Here is an 18,081-nt window from a genome sequence, read left to right on the forward strand (position 1 = left end):
ATTCATTTCATATGTTGATCTGCCATTATTATAAAAGGCTACTGAATCTCATGGTTTTCCCACGACCACTCCATTTTTCAAAGCATTGTGTCAAAGCCAGTTCCAGAAAAACCATAACCCTACAAAGCTGAAATCAATACAATGATTTTGAACAATTTCATGTTTTCATTCATGTTTGTTATTTTCTCTCCTTTCATCCAAATATGTTTCTTTGAGGACTGTTCATTTGATGTTCATTTGATTTTAGCAATGGAAAGATTTATCTTCCTGTTGCTAGAAATATTATCCCCCCAAAAGCAAAACAAATGGATAATAACAAAATAGTGAATTAATAGTTAAGCTAATTTCTTCCCACATGTAATATTGGTCTAGGTGTTCCCTTTACATCTGGGACCTCAAAAGGTTATTATTCACTTGAACAATAACTATGAGCAGAGCAGAAAGATTTGTAAGTGAATGTATTTTCGGTACCATTCTGATGAGCCAACATGTAGAACAATTTTTATATTTTGTAAATAATGATAAGAAATAGAGATGGGGAAGGCAATATTATTTTCTTTTGTCTCCCAAAGCTTCTGCAAAATCAAATTTTCATTCATTATCTAATTCGATCAAGTGATGAATTCTGTTTTTAAAATTCTCTTTGGGAAGAAAACAGTCATGCTACTTTTTACCCTGGAATATTCCCACTGAGCAAAGTTTGAATTTTGCTCAATACAGAGCTATGGAGTGGAGCACTGCACAAATACCAATTTATCCAAACTAAGAGGAAAAATAAGTGTCTTTAAATAGATTTGAAAAATAAAATTGAGGGTGAGGGATGGGAATTGAAAGAATCTATTTTTTTTTACATGACCGCATTCATGATCTCTTCTAATGCTACACATTTTAAATTGGATTCCAGCTTGTTGTGAGCACAAATCCTTTAGTTGTTATTGTTGCAGAGTAAATTGAGCACATATGAGCCCATACCATCTGAGTAATCTGTACCTTTTTAAAAATAAAACCGTCCATTAAAATGTATTCCACTCCCTAAAAAGATTAAACAGAATATAAGTTTAGTCATCATAGAAAGTAAAAATAAAACATCTTAGAGTTTGGATTTTTAGATGTAGGAAAGAAAATAGAAAATAACTGAACTTTTCTCTATATCCTCCTTAATCAGAATTACAACTAAACCATAAATAAAAACTTATTTATAAAGACAAATATTTTGGATTGTGGAGATGCAAAATTAACAGGAAGATAAAATAGTTTGTGATAAAATTATCTGTGGTTTTACATTCTTGGATCTCCATGGAATTTTTTTAAAAAATAAAAATTTCTGTTAAATAAACAGAACGAGAAAGAAAATAACATGATAAAAGGAGATTGGAAAGAAAACAACATCTCAATTGGAAAAGTAGCTTTCAGATAAATAATTTGGAGATAACATTAACCAAAGTATTCTCCATTAATTATATCATATATAAAATATGTATTTATTTTCAGAGCTTTACTATCTTTATTTCACTACGCATTGATGTGCCACAGCATCTTTCCATCCTATTGCCTTAAATATGTAATGGATTTGGATGCCAAAATCCTAACTAGACCTAATAGCTCGGGAGGGGGGGGGGAAGGCTAGAAAAACTCTAGATAAATTCTGTGAATTCTGAGCAATTTATTATTCAGAATAATTAAGCACACAGTGGACAATATGACATGCAAAGTTTTTGATAAGGTTCCAGCATTATTAAATGTTAAGAATTTCAAATACTTTTTTATAAATAAAATGAGAACACTGAGAATAGCTTAATGATTTGACTGTATATTTTGCTAGATAGTCACAAGGAAAGACATTAGAACAAATAGTCAGTGAACTGCATTCAGTGTGTGTGCTTGTGTGTGTGTGTGTGTGTGTGTGTGTTTGTTTGTGAGTGTGTACACATTAGTACATACATACACAGTGCAGTACACAGCTTTGAATATCATATCCTTGGGCATTGATGGGTTTCAAAAATTTTACTACCTATTCTGCGGGTATAGCCAATTTTGTGGGTGTGGCTTGGAGGTCATGTGAATGGGTCGGAGTGGCCAAGTCAATGTCACTGAATTCTTTACCCCAATGAATGACCTACAAAAAGAAGATATAAAAAAGTAAATTTATTACTTTGTGCACTTACTACTTAAATAAGAATAAAATAAGTACACAAAATAATAAAAGAGCTACTTACAGAAGGAAGATGACTGTCCTTGCCTGTCTTCAACATCACTGACCACCTTGCTCCAATGCATGGCCTGCACAAAGAAGAGACATAGAAAAGAACTCTTCAATTGCATGCACTACATTAAGGATGAAACAAGCACACAAAACAATAAAACAGCTACCTACAGAGAAAAGATTATTATCCTGCCGGTCTTCAACACCACCACCTTGCTCCAATGACCTGCACAAAGAAGAGACAGAGAAAGGAAGACTTCAATTGCATGCACTTACACCTTGTATAAGAATAACACAATGAAAGAGATACACTGAAGTACATATTTCTGTTATTGGTTTTGTGGTTGAAGATGTTTCCAGATTGTTTTTTTTATTTCCAGCCTCCTCAGTTGCATTTCTCTTGCTCTTCACTCGTGGATCATCAGTAAGGTGACCAGATGTCCCGACTTTGGCAGGACAATCACGATTTCTAACAATTTGTCTCGTGTCCCGCGGCGTTTTTAAAAAGTCCCAATTTTGGCTTCATGTTGAAAGCGCAATGGATTTGCTTAAGAAATCCTAACTGGGGCAAGACAAAAGACACTCTGTCTAACCCTTCTATGTTTCAGTACTTTCATTGAAGATATTAAAACGTTAAAGCAAGAAAACAGAACCCCCACGCCCCCTTTACTTTCTTTTCTAAGAAAAGATGACCCAGTACCATTGAGCTCCAGGAAATACTTTGGCTAGAGAAGTAGCAACTGTTCCTTCCTGGATTTCCCGGAGGGGAGGGGCATGGAGGTTGGAGGTCAGCTTGTGTGGGAAAAATGGTGGCAAGGTTTCTTTGAAAAATATTTCCCTGGGACTAATTTCACCATTTTAATTTGCTCAGTTCTTTGTATTAACATCTACATCATTCTGGATTGACTTGGAGTGCCTGCCTGCTGGTAAGTGAGCTGGATTTTTTCTTTTATTTTTTTAATGTATTTTAAAATAATATTTTATTTATTGTGCATAGGATTTTTTAAAATAGTTTTATTCTGTGTGGATTCTTTTTTTAAATTGTCTTAGACTATTTAAAAAAAGATTCTATCCAAAATAAATTGAAATAAACAATTTTTTAAAATTCTATGCACAATACTTTGAAATGTATGTAACATCCCTCACCTCTTAGTTGGGCTGATCCGGCTGGTGAGGTAATCACACCAGTTGTGGGTTTCAAAATTTTTTACTACCTATTCTGTGGGCATGGCCTATTTTGTGGATGTGGCTTGGTGGTCATGTGACTCTCTGGAAGTGGCTTGGTGGTTATGTAACTGGGGTGGGAGTCGCTTGGTGGTCATTTGACCAGGTGGGCGTGGCCAACTTGTAAAATGTGGTGAAACACATTAACAATGCTCTTGCTTAGCAACCAAAATGTTGGGCTCATTTGTGGTCATACGTTCTCTTTCTTTCTTTCTTTCTTTCCTTCCTTCCTTCCTTCCTTCCTTCCTTCCTTCCTTCCTTCCTTCCTTCCTTCCTCTCTCCTACCTTCCTTGTCTCTCTTTCTCCCTTCCACTTTCTTTCTTTCTTTTTCCTTCTTTCTTTTTTCTTTCTTTGTCTCTCTTTTTTCTTTCTCTCTCTTCCTTCCTTTCTCTTTCTTTGTCTCTTTCTGTTTCTTTCTTTCTAAATCACTCTAAGGTTTGAAGATAGCAGTCACAAGCTTAGGATGAATTAAGTCTTTGTCCAAAACTTAAACCAGGATTCCAACAAAAACCTCTAGGTCAGCATCAAACTCAGGTTTCAACTTTTATCAGAGGCCACCAGCTTCAAAGGTTTGGGACAGAACTGGTCTCTCCAGCTTAGATTTCCCAATTAGATCTAGCAATCAAGAAACCATGGGTGTGTGCCATCTCTGAACTCTCAGCCACCCTTGATACCACAAGATAACTTATTGATGCTCCACTATCATGGGCTTTAGGAGAGTGGCTTCCACAAGGGAAGGAAGATAAGCAAGCCTAGGAGGCATCAGAAAGGAAGGCTAAGATGAAAGATGTCTATAGGGATTCTCGATCATCTAGGTTGTCCCAAAGATGTTATTTTTTTCAAGAGGGAGGGCAAGGTTAGTAAGCTCACAGCGTGCCCTGTGGTCACAGTGGTTAAATGCAGCACTGCAAGCTACTTCAGCTGACTGCAGTTCTGCAGTTCGGCTGTTCAAATCTCACCGGCTCAGGGTTGACTCAGCCTTCCATTCTTCCGAGGTGGGTAAAATGCGGACCCGGATTGTTGTTGGGGGCAATATGCTGACTCTGTAAACCACTTAGAGAGGGCTGAAAGCCCTATGAAGCGGTATATAAGTCTAACTGCTATTACTATTGCTATTGCTAAAGCTTGTTAGGGTGCCCCCCACTCCACCTTCAAAATGCCTAGCGCTTCGAGGGCTTCAAGAGATGTTCCCCCTGCCTTTGCAGAAACTGGGTAGGTGCTTGTGCAGAAGCCCCAGGATGTCTGCTTGCACTCCTGCAGTACCACTGCCACCGCTGGTCTCAGCCCCAGCACAACATCTGCATTTCTACCAAGGGCCACTGGGCCGGGCTGGATACTGATCTCAGAAGCAAGTGGGGGTGGGGGATCATCAGTAAGGCCCTGTGGAAGGCAAAAAAGGATAGCAGGGCTGCGTGGAAGGGAGCAAGCAGCCTACATGCTTCCTGCCTTCCACACAGCCTTCGCTTGCCTGCCTTCTCTAGTTGGGAAGCGGGCAGGGGCAGGCAGCTAGCTAAGCTGCAACTTTCAGGCTTACCTGGCAGACAGATCAAAGGCTCAGTGCTTCAGGCAGGCAAGTTGCAGAGAAGAAACTGTGTGTGTGTGCATGCACAGTACTAAAAATGCTTCTGCACAGAAACAAAAACCAAGATGGTGATGCCTAGGGTGCCGCCGATCGTACCGGTACGGCCACATGTCTGCCACAGTTACTACCTACTCAGATGAACCGTACTATACTGGTAGAAACCCACCTCTGAGTTACACAGGTAGGTGGATCTTTTAGAGATTGTCTCTGACCTGTGCAGTTCAATTGGTGCTGGGATTTTAGTCAGGTGAGTCGAACCTGTTCCCTCTCCGGCTTCACCTGATAGAAGCTCCTGGAACTTTTCCCAGGGTGTGGCTGGAGTTCCTAGAGCCAGTTCACTTGGAACTCGCTGCAGGCCCGCAACCTTTTTAGATAAGTACTCCAGTACCTTCGGGCTTGAGAAGTCTGTGGAAAGAGTGAATATTTGCTTCTTTTGGGTAGGGTTTGACTAACTTGAACAGGACTTACCTCTGGTTGCCTAAAGTTGGAATGGTCAAAACGGCCTTGGAGTTGGTCAGTGTGCAACTCCAAACTCTCCTGTCCTCGAGTTTCAATCTGTAAGAGTGAGTGATTTCTGCAATTGTGGCTGGAACCCAAAGAGCCCTCCGTAGTTGGGGGCATAAACTTGATCCCCTATGCTAAATGTTCTTAGTTTGCTGGTCAAAACAGTAAGTGGCTCGGCAGAATAGTTTGGGTGTAGCTGGTCTAAGGAAGACCTTAGCTATTAATTAAGTGACCCATTAATAACTCAGAGGGGCTTCTGCCAGTGGTGGCATTTGGCATGATGTGTTGGTAAAGGAGGAATTGGTCTACCCAGGTTTGCCAATCTCCCAGCCCCATCCTGGATAGGGCTTCTTTTGAAGATTGCACCACTCTCTCCACATGACCATTGCTAGCCAGATGGAATGGAGCAACTAAGGCATGCCTGATTCCATGTCCTGCTAAATAAGTCTCAAATTGAATGGCCATGAATTGGGGCCTGTTGTCTGAAACTAAGACGTTGGGCAGGACATGTGTGGAGAAAAGTCTCTGTAGCACCTTGATAACCACCTCTGCCATGGTGGTGGTCATGAGAACTACCTCTAGCCACTCTGAGTAGGTGTCCACAACTCCGAGGAATATTTGCCCATGCACGGGCCCTGCAAAATCAATGTGCGCCCTAGACCAAGGTGCCTGGAGCCTTTCTCATTTGTATGTGGGCGCCTCTGGGGTTGGGAATCCTGACATGGAATGCAGGTTGCTACCCACTCTTCTATCTCCCCATCCATATTAGGTAACCATACATAACTCCTTGCCAAAGATTTCATCTGGACAATTCCCAGATGTCCTATGTGCAAGGCCTCTAATACTGTAATTTGCAGTTTGGGTGGAACAATCACCTGGTCCCCCACAAGAGTCATCCCCGCAATAAAGACAGCTCATTTTGTTTTTTAACAAAAGGTTTAACCTCATCTCCAACTGACCCCTTGGGTCACCCCCTCCACATCCAGTTCAAAACTTGAGATATGGTTTTGTCTCTCACAGAGTGGTGGGCAACCTTGTTTGATGACACTGGGTCAGCCTCGAGGCAGTCGATTAGCAACACTGGGGTTGCCAGGGTAGGATCGTCCAAAAGTTCAGGCAATGGTCATCTGCTGAGGGCATCAGCGCGGCCCAGAGTCTTACCTGATTGGTGGATGAGGCAGTAGCTGTAGGCCATGAGGAAAATAGACCAACGGGTCATTCATGGCAAAAGTGATGCTGGTATTGGGTGGTCCCCAGCTGGGAACCCCAGCAGAGGTCTCTGATCCATGATTATTTCAAAGTCACACCCATACACATATTTGTGAAACCTCTTGACCACAGCCACTGCAGCCAGAGCTTCATGGCTGTAATTGTGCTCAGCAGCTGACAGGGTCTCACATAGTAGGCTATGGGGGCTTCAGTCCCATTGGGCATGCAATGACTGAGGACTGCCCAAACACTAAAGGGCAATGTGTCACAGTTCAATACAAGTGGCAGGGTCTGGTTGTATTGAATCAGGAATGTGTCTGTTGACATCAATCTCTAGACAGCAGCAAACGGATCTGCCCCATTTCCATTTTTTCTGAAGAGCCAGTGCAATAGTTCAGCTACTGTTGCTTTCTGTTTTTGAAACACACTGTAAAAATTGAGAAGTCTGAGAAACAACTGCAGCTCGGTCTGGTTGCAATAGCAATAGCAATTAGACTTATATACCACTTCTTAGGGCTTTCAGCCCTCTCTAAGCGGTTTACAGAGACAGCATATCGCCCCCACAGTCTGGGTCCTCATTTCACCCACCTCGGAAGGATGGAAGGCTGAGTCAACCTTGAGCCAGTGAGATTAGAACCGCTGAACTGCAGATAACAGTCAGCTGAAGTGGCCTGCAGTATTGCACCCTAACCACTGCGCCACCTCGGCTCTAGGTGTGGGGGCATCCTGGATAGCCTTAATTTTTGTATTTGTTGGGTGAATCTGGAGCCATCAATACCATAGGAATTTTACCCTTGGAACAGCAATTTGACATTTCTCTTTTTTTAAACAGAGGCCCTTTTATCTAATTTTGGCCAAAACCATTTGTAATAGTTTGAAAAGTTGCTCCCTATTTGCAACGGATATTAAGATGTCATCAAAATAGGGGATGACTCCTGGTATCCTCTGCAAAAGCTGTTCCATGATGCTTTGGAACAGTCCAGGGGCAATGCTAATGCCGAATTGGAGCCTGTTGCATTTAAATGCACCCCTATGCATCACAATAGTTTGGGCCTCCACTGTGGTGCCATCTACCAGTGGTTGCTGATATGCCTGCACCAGGTCTAATTTGACAAATACTTTCCCTGGCCCCAGGGAATAAAGCAGATGCTGCACAATGGGCACCAGGTAAGTGCTCTGTTGGAGAGCCTTATTCAGGATGCACTTGTAGTCTGCACAGATGCGGATAGACCGATCAGATTTGACAGTGGTCACAATAGGGGTCTCCTAGCAGGCATGATAGACTGGCTCCAGAATCCCCTGACCAATTAGTTTGTCCAATTCTTGGTCAATTTTGGGCCAGAGGGCAAAAGGGACCCTCCAGGGGACAATGGGGACAATGTTGGGGTCAAGGTTGAACACTATAGAGGTCCCCGCATACTTGCCAAGACTGCCAGTGAAGGCATCCTCGAACTCTTGGATTTGAACCAATCCAAGCTGAGCAGGCTTGAAAGGGAGCCACTAACAACTGTCACTGGGAGCAGAACAACTGTTGAAGTTCTTGAATTGGACATGGAATATGCCCCGACCCAAAATGGGGATGCAGTTCCCTTGCTGGTCACTGAGGTGCAATTCTTGGTGCTTCAGTTTGTGTTTCTTGATACTCGGAATGGACTTATTCAGTGTGGCCCAGGAGATGATGGTCAGAGTTGACCCGGTGTCTATCTCCATGCTGCAAGGTGAACCCTTGATGAAAATAGTGACTCACAGCTTCTTGTATCTTGGAGTGCTGGTTTGCCAGATTATTGTCTGGAATGCATCAGTAGCTTCTTTCTTGCTTGCTTCTGCCAGGACTTCCATGACTCTTGTCTGGGTGGTCTTGGTCATGCTGCCTGGCTGGCAGAGGGTTTCTGCTATGGTGTAACTGGAAACTTGCTTCTGCAGACTCGGGCAAGGTGCTCATTGTGGTCACATTGTTGACAGATTGAGTCTCGGAAACAGCAAGTGGATCTTGGATGGTTTCCCCTGCAACTGGCATAAGGCAGGAAATGACTTTCAAAATCTCATGCTTTTTTTTTTCTCTCCATGCGCATTCGACAGACCTCATCCTCGCTGTCATAGAGTTCTCGCTCGATAATCTCATAATGGACTTCTACAGCTCTGTGTACGCTTTTGGGGCTGCTGTGCTTCTGCAGCATCTCAGTGGATTTAGTTGAGGACTCTGTAGCCCTTGCCTCATCTAATACAATTTGCAATGTGAGTTTGTTTTAGCCAGCAGCCTTATTTGAAGGTTAATGTCTCAAATCCCGCAAATAATTCTGTCCAGCAGTAACTAGTCTAAGTCACAGAATTCACAATATGTTGTGGCTTTATGGAGTGCAGCAACATTTTGATTTATGCTCTCCACCCCCTCCTCTGGTTTCGGGAGTTAAATTTAAGCCACCACACAAATTTAGACAGTTTGGAAGCGTAATGCTTTTCAGTGTATTTTGTAATGCCGACCAGGTGACAGTCTGAACTGGTGTTGACTTGGATAGATCTTTGGCGGTGTTGAAGACCTCTGGCCCACAGTAGCTCAGGAACATGGCTCTTTTTCGGTTGTGGGAGAGCCCAAGAAGATCGTTCACTTCCATGGAGCCCTTGAACCACATCATGTAGGAATCCCAGTGTTCAATAGCTGGGTCAAAAGGAGCTGGAGAGAGCCAACGTCGTGACAACACTTCGCACGGACCCAACAGTCCGGGTCCGTCGATGAAACTTTTGTCTTTGGATGGTCCGGTAGGACCTAAACCGTCCCAAAGAGATGGTGACAGGGAAGCCAAAGCCTTGCTGGTCACAGGGACATCGCAAAGTCCCTGTCTGACCCAAGGGTAGTGCTTCCAACTGAGGACAAACAGGCAGCCCCCAGGCTGGCATAGTCGGAGGCAGCTCCTGAAGGAAGAGACGAAGCAAAAGCGTTCCATCTGGTGAGGTTTTTTTTTCTTTTTTTACTTTCAGAAGATCTGTGTTGAGAAACCTTTTTTCTTAAAATAATAATAACAACTAGTCCTCAAAGTAAGAATAAAGTGGCGAATTTGACACTTATTGGATTGTTACTAGAAGATTTCCTGCTCTAGTTATTAATGATGTTTTGTGGATTGAAGCAATTGCAACATTTCCTGTCTCTCTGCTTGTAGTCTATGGACTGATCTTTTTTTTCTATTTTTTTCCTTTTTACTACCCTAATTTTTTTTCCTTTGGCTAAATTCAACTTCTCTTACTTCAACAATTTTTTTCTTCTATTGGTTAAAACTATATGAAAGATATTTAAGGGAAAGCAAAAAAATAACAATTGACTAATTATTGAATCTGCCACCTGGAAGCCAAAGTCTGAACTTTGTTTTTGTTTTGGATACAATGTATCCTTTGTTCTGCTTCATTTGGTTTCACTGACCTTGCAATGGAAGAGTTTGGAATTCGTTTATGTTTTTAAAACCTGATAAGACTCAAAATCACAAAACCTGTTTTGTTAGTGCTTCTGGTAAATATTTTGGCAAGAGAAGGAAAAGATAAGCAAAAATAAAAACCCTCTTATTCTAAAAACTTTGAAAGAACTGGTGTTTAAGATTTAAAATAAATACAGACACATCTCCTAAAATTTTGACAGGCTAGAGTGGCAGATTCCTTTTCCTATTCTTTTTTCTTTATATTCCTTTGCATTTTGAAAAATGGATCATTATTCAGAGGAAAAAAATCTAATGATCCAAAACATCCTGGCTGGACTTCAAAATATTGGAGAAGGACTTAAGAGATTTGACAAGAAATGGGACAGTGTATGGGGTACTACATTTAAAGAGGAGGGGGTTCAAGCCCCAGAGATCAAAGAAGATAATGGAAACATAGAAAAGAAAGATAATATGTCAGATGAACTCATCAATGGACTAAATACGAGCAAAAGTGAAAAGAAGGGAAGCTGGAAAAGTGTTTTTGACAACCTGGAGCCTTTCTTTCAACTTCAAGATGCAGGAGGGGAAAAAAGAGTAGAAAGGATGGAATTAAGAAGACAAATATATCCATAAACAAGTTTGATAACCAAAGCTAAGCCTACGTTAATAACAATTAAAGAGCAATGAAACTACATGAGAGATCCTTTAAGCTACAGAGTGCAGAGAAAAGTGTTAAACTCTGAAAAGTTTTTAATAAGAGACATGACACAACTGCTGGAGAGAGAGAAAGGATTATTTCGCTACTGGAAAGACAGTGGCTGATAATGCCAATTGATGATAAAAATTAGCTAATTTTTGATGATTAATAAGTAGGGATTTTAGTATTTTGTAGACTCTTATAGATTATCATTGAATGTTTATTTGCTAACATATAATATATCATGATATTAACAATGAAAGGATAACCTTAATTAGGATAAATAACCAGGCTGCAAATTGCAACTGAGATTTGGTGAAATGATAAAGCTTATAAATTTGTGTTTTAGACCTTGCTATGAAGCTATAAATAATTTGGATTAGAATAAGAGGTGATGTGATGTAAATAGCAAACAATTGTTTTTCTTTTTTTTCTTCTCTGTCTTTTTCTAACTACAATAATAAAAGGGAATGTTAATGTATACCTTTAAGATTATCAACTAGAAATTTTAATTTGGATTAGAAATGGCAAACAATTTTTTTCTGTATTTTAACTATAAAAATAAAAGGGAAGGTTAACATATACTTTGGTGATTATCAACTAGAAATGTCAACGTTTCTCCTTTTCTTTTTAGATTGTCTTAGATTTTAAATGGTCATTTTGTTAACACATATTAATAGATTGTTCTTTAGAGATTGTTGCTTTTTGTGTCTGTGGAGAGAAGAGGAGAGAAAAATGTAAATTACCACTAGTTAACTATAATAATAATAAAGATATGTTAGAGAGAGGAAATGTTAGATGTCCTACTAATTGACTTTTTCTTTTTCTTAGAATATGTTATAAAGATATAAAGATATGGCAGATTGACTGGATCTGGGGGAAGGGGGAAAAATGCCAACAGGTGGCTGTGTTTTTGAAATCTTAACTAAATGAAAATTGTGGTATGGTGATAGTAAAATATATAAATTTTTAACATATACAATTTAAACTGAATGGAATATATGTGATTGTGGATAGAACACACGAAATGTACTTGTGACCAATGGATACGCTTTCTACAAGATGTAATAAAAGATGATGCTTTTCTTTTTGTGTTTTTTCTGTAATAAAACTAATAAAAATTTCTACAAAAAAAGGAGCTGGAAAGGTGTGAATCATCATTTTGTTCAGTCAAGGGAAATTTGAACTTGCCTCTTAAAAATGGCCACTCAATATCCACAATTCTCCAACTGGATTGTACTGCTGGATTGTAATGTCAGCTCTTTTTGTGCATAGTTGTCTTTCGATCCCATCTTCGTCACTAGTGTTAGATCAGGTGAATGGATGAGACAGACTCAAGCTTCAGTGACAAACAACAGCTCTTTATTAAGACAACTATGTACAATCCAGCACCGTTCCGTTTGACAGCTAGCCCTTTTATAAGGAGCTATCAAATGGCTCGGCCAATTGGCTTTTAGTAGTTTCCCGCCGGATTGGAGGACCTTTGTGGAACTTACCATACTGGCTGTCAGAATGTAAGAGGCTGCAATCAAAAAGTATTGAAAACTGGACTATATATATTGCTACATAGAATGAATATAAATGCAAATAAATAAACCGATACACTGTCGGTGAGCAATTGTTGTCACAGAATTCAACAAATGTTGTCAGCCGCCCTATGTGTGAGTTAGATATCTATATAAATTTGTTTAATAATAAATAAAAAGAAAAAATGGGCACTACTAAAGAAGCTCTGAAAATTACAGAAGGAAAGAAAGAAGCATTAGAAGGACATAAAATACAAAAAATGAGGAATTATATCAAAATCTTTACAAAGAGGTTTGAAAATTTAGCGAAGAATGTTCAAGCATCAGTACCTGCATTAATATCTGCATCTGTTAAGAAATTTGCTACCTCAAAGAGAATGAAGGGAATGGGGAAAGTATTTATAAATATAAATAGCAATAGCATTTTGGCTTACATTGGAAGTTTGCAACCTAGAAGCATTATTTGCATACTGCCCCCAACAAACTGTATCATCATTTTATCAATCTTGGGAGAATAGTAGGCTGAGTGGACCTTGAGCCCTGTTAGGGCTCAAACTCCAGGCTGTAGGCAGAGTTTGCCTGCAATACTGCACTTGAAACACTGAGCCACTAGGGAAAAATGAATTTAAAAAGCTGAAAGAATCTGTAATACAAGTAAGTAAAAAAAAAGAAAAAAAGAAAGAAAAAAAATAGAAATTTGAAAAATAAAACTACGGTAATATGGATGAAATGATCGAGAAAATGGCAGTTGTAGGAACTTTGAGGCAGAGTGACAATGCCATTTTAGAATTCCCCATAATGCAAGCAGAGATGCCTGAGCTCGCTGACAAAAATGGAGAGTGGGGCACATATCCAGTACAAAATACTAACAAATAACCTGAATTTGCAATGAGTCAGGAAGGCTAAGGCTCAGAATTAACTAACACTTGCAGCAAATACCAAAAGTTACCCCCCCAAAAAAAAGTTTCTTTTAATATGTAAGGTTGTTCCAGGGGTGGGTTGCTAATCCCGTTCCAACTGGTTCGGTTGGAACGGGGCCGGCGGCATCCTCGTGCACGCGCGCAGTTCACACATGCATCTTAGCGCCTGCGCGATGCTCCAGCTGCTCGTGGAGAATCGCGCAGGCGCTGTATGTGCCATGCGCCTGCGTGGAAGCGCAGAAGCCTTCAAAGACCGGTAAGGAGCGTGGGCGGGCAGGTGGGCCCTTCGCTGTTCCCGGAAGTTACTTACTTCCAGGTTCGCCGACCAACCAGTTCGCGGGGACCGCCGCGAACCGGTTGAAACCCACCCCTGGGTTGTTCCTTATATATCAATTCAAAGAAATGATTGGTTCACTAACGGGATAAGATGGCAAGAAGTAATAGGCAGCAGGGAGAAAACATAGCTTCTTTTTTCCTTTTGCATCTGTTTTTATGCAAAAGGAAAAAAATAGCCCAACCTATTAAAAAAAAAAGAACAGGAATGCAGGTCAAAATAGGTAAGAAATTGATGAAATAATAAGGAACAAAGATAACTAGTAACAACAAATAAACAATATATGGATACAACTCTGAAATGGCAACTGAGCACACACAAAACAGACTCTTGCACAATTGTCCTCAAAGCATAAGAGAAGAACAGGTTTTAAGATTTTCCTAAAGGTGTTTGTGGGTGGTATATATTGTTCTGGAGAGCAGAAACAATAACAGAAAACAACAGAACAGCCTATGGATGTGGGATGATGCAGATGTTCTTAGGAGAACAAGTAACTCATTTCCAGGTCATGTTAAATTTCCAGATCCTTCCTTCTTTCTTTCCTTCCTTCCTCCCTCCCTCCCTCCCACCCTCTCCTCTGAGGCCAGTACAGCAATTGCACTCAGACTTTAGTCAGTGGTGGAGTTAAAAAAAATAATTCTGGCAGTTCTGTGGGTATGGCTTTGTGGGCGTGATGTGGCTTTGTGGGCATGGCTTTGTAGACATGGCAGGGGAAGGATACTGCAAAATCCCCATTCCCTCACCGCCCCACTAACCTGCTTTCCAGCTCCGTTCTCCTGTTCAGGGCAACAAAGGAAGATCAGCTGGGAGGCTGGGAGGCAGTGGGGGGGGCAGCCTATTTGCCAGTGAACTACTCAAAATTTCTGCTACTGTTCTCCAGAACCTGTTAGAACTGCCTGAATACCACCTCTGGCTTTAGTTGCAAATAACTTAATTGCTACAGGAATAAACTGTATTCCTATGGGAAAAAATGATAACTTTCTATAGCTTATGTAAGTGTCTCTGCATTGTAGGACAGATAGTGCCAATGGCATTTCAGCTTTCTGGGGATTGAAAAACTATTCCAAGATATCTAAAAATCTTAACCAACTCAATAGACTGCCCATTAAATTCCAGTTTCTCTATTTTGGATGTTTTAAAAAAGCAATAGCAATATAGCAATAGCAATAGCAGTAGACTTATATACCGCTTCATAGGCCTTTCAGGCCTCTCTAAGCGGTTTACAGAGAGTCAGCATATTGCCCCCAACAATCTGGGTCCTCATTTTACCCACCTCGGAAGGATGGAAGGCTGAGTCAACCCTGAGCCGGTGAGATTTGAACCGCTGACCTGCTGATCTAGCAGTAGCCTGCAGTGCTGCATTTAACCACTGCGCCACCTTGGCTCTAAGTAAGAATGTTAATGTAATTTTTTATTGGTTCCTTCGCAGCACAATGATGTATAAGTGATCTTAAAGCTCTTGAAATTTTCCAGAAGAAAAATTTATTAAGTCACTCTGAGCTGCCATACACAGCTATGGTGACTGGACAGACATATCATGTCATTATGCAAGTCCAGGCATTAGCTAAATTAATAGATGAACTGAACTATGCAGCTTAGTTTTTGTGACCTGATAGTTTTTTCCCCTTTTATGCATTTGACATTCTATTTATAAAGAGAAGAACAAGCTTTTTTGAAGAGTGGAAATACTGTAGTTTTACAACAGTTCTGTCTCAGTAGCAAAGAATCCTTCTCATATTTAGTTACTAAATAAAAAATAAATATTTTCAGCATTTCCTTGACTTCTAGCACACACAACCTTTCAAAATTCTTTGGCCAGGATAAGCTCTCAGCTGCACAGGATGAGCTCTTGGAAAAGAATTTTATCTTTCTAGTTTATTTTAAAGAGGACAAACAGTTCTGGTATTAAAATATACAGTACTTTAATCTTTGTCTTAATAGATTAACATGATAGTGTTTTAACAGGTCTTTTTCATTTTTGTTTAGACCATTGAAATACAAAATGACAAAGAAAAGAAGAAGGAAACAGCAAATGTCCAACAAGGAAAAAGATTATCTTGATACATGTAATTTCTGAACATTATCCCCATACCAGATAATTCTACAGGAAAGAAGCATTCAGTCCAGGAAGAATTCACACTGGATTAATTCACACTGAAATAAATGACAATCTTAGAAGTGCTAGTTTCTTTTGTTATTCTCATTCATTTGATCACCCTTTATACAGCCAATGTACATCAATTACTCATTAATTATAATTTTAATATATTTTTTTCTTCTGGCATTTTTTTAAACCATCTAAACAAATTAATCCTTGAACACTCCTAAGATATGTTTATTATACATTAATTGAAGCTAGAAGTATTAGGCAAACAGAACTCCTTAATGACTATTCTGGTCATGATGTCTATATGCAATAGCTGGTTACCTTTTACACCTGTAGATGCTCCCTTGACATATCGTTGTTGCGAAAGAGTCTCAGGTTCTCCTGTGGTTCCACTTGTTCTAAATGCTACAGGAAACTGGAATGTCACTATCACAGAAAGAACAGAGCAAAAATTCATATCCCTGCAAATGCTAGTTCTTTTTGGATGTGCCTTGAAAAGAACTTTAATATATTAATCAAACAGTGCATCCCAGATTTCTAAACAAACTAGAAGCAAATAATCAATCAATAAATCTTTATTCTGTTAAAACCAGCAGATAAACCACAAAAATCACAAATAATTAGAATCAAAAAGAAAAATATAATTGTTTAAAAAGTAAAAGTTCCACTTGCATATATATGCTAGTCGTTCCCAACTCTAGGGGGCAGTGTGCATCACCGTTTCAAAGCCAAAGAGCCAGCGCTGTCCAAAGACATCTCTATGGTCAGATGGCTGGCATGACTAAACACTGAAGGCACAAGGAACGCTGTTACCTTTCCACCAAAGGTCATCCCTATTTTTCTACTTGCATTTTTACATGTTTTCGAACTGCTAGGTTGGCAGAAGTAGGGACAACAGGAGCTCACTCTGTTACTTGGCATATCATTATTGCAAAGTGCTAGGGATTCGAACCACCAAACTGCCAACCTTTCTGATTGACTACCTCAGCGTCTTAGCTACTGAGCTACTGTGTCCCTTAATATTGTTTTAAATACCTAAAAAAAAAAATCTACTCAGTAAAGAAAATAAACTCAGACTGATCCAGTTATAGCTGCTAAAGATAAATGACCAGGATATTTAATAAAGAATTGAGATAACAATTCCTGGAGAATGCATGAGTAAAAGAGGCAATAGACAATAATGTGTTTCATCATTTCAATTATTCATCCACTGCATAGACACCATCTATGTTCAAAGGGCATCTTTTGGTACCTCCCTTCAAGAAGTACATAATGATCTGGAATTCTTACCATGTTTTCTCCAAAGCTTAATGAAAGTAATGAATTTTATCTCAATACTTCAAAAGGTTCTGCTCCAATGGTTTTGGCTTTGATCCTGAGAGAGTCAAAACTTGATTCTAACTGTATTGCAGCTTTTTGTTTTCTTTTGTGGTATTTTTGTTACAATCACATTTTAAGCATTATACAGAAAGCATAACAAATACATCCCAGTTATGCTGTTTTAAGAGATAACCTACTATATGTTACAAAATTATGCTATGTACAAGAAGCAGAAGATGAGGAGACCATAATATCTTTTTAAAATTTATCTATTACAAAAGACTGCAAATAAATTTAAAATAACATGGCATGATCTCATCTCTTTTATTTTGAACTATTTACTTATTTGTTAAATTTAATTGCTGTCCATCTCACCATGGAGTTACTCTAAGTTGCTTACAACAGTAAAATGAAAAAAGAGAGTAAGAGAAATGAAAATGAAAATATAAAATAGCAAAATAATGAAAACAATAAAAATAAACACTAGAAATACAATAATATGAATTAAAATATGGGGAGCAGATAGTACAGGGATAAGGTTGGGTTAGCTAATTAGTCTAGCAGCCAATTCCAATGTGATACTTCCCTACTGGGCCAACTAGCAAAGCCAGGTCTTCAGACCTTTGCAGAAGGATATAATGGTAGGAGCAAACCTCACCCTGGGAGGAGGATGTGGTTGGACTCAGGAGAACTATACTCACCTTTAACTAAAATGCAGATACCAATTCCTTTTTTCTTGAGTGATAACCAATGCAAATTCAATCACTAAGGAACAACAACATAATCTTGACTAATATCATTGCTCTGCTCTGAAGTATTTCCCTTTACAGCTCATTATGCCTAGGGTTGTCTAGAAATGTTTCCATATCATCCTAATACTGTAACCTTTAAACCAGGGGTGGGATTCAGTTACCTTCCCTAAAGGTTCGCAAATGTGAGCACACACCTTCCGCGCATGCACTTTTGGTGAAAAAAGGACCTAAATGGGATGCCATAGAGCTGAGGTGAGTGGGCGGGGCACCCACGGTTTCCACTACCAGTTCAGGCAATC

The sequence above is a fragment of the Thamnophis sirtalis genome, unplaced genomic scaffold (genome assembly GCF_051295495.1).
Source record: "Thamnophis sirtalis isolate CommonGarterSnake01/CBP01778 unplaced genomic scaffold, rThaSir2_p1.2 scaffold_4, whole genome shotgun sequence".
In the NCBI taxonomy this organism is placed as follows: Eukaryota; Metazoa; Chordata; class Lepidosauria; order Squamata; family Natricidae; genus Thamnophis; species Thamnophis sirtalis.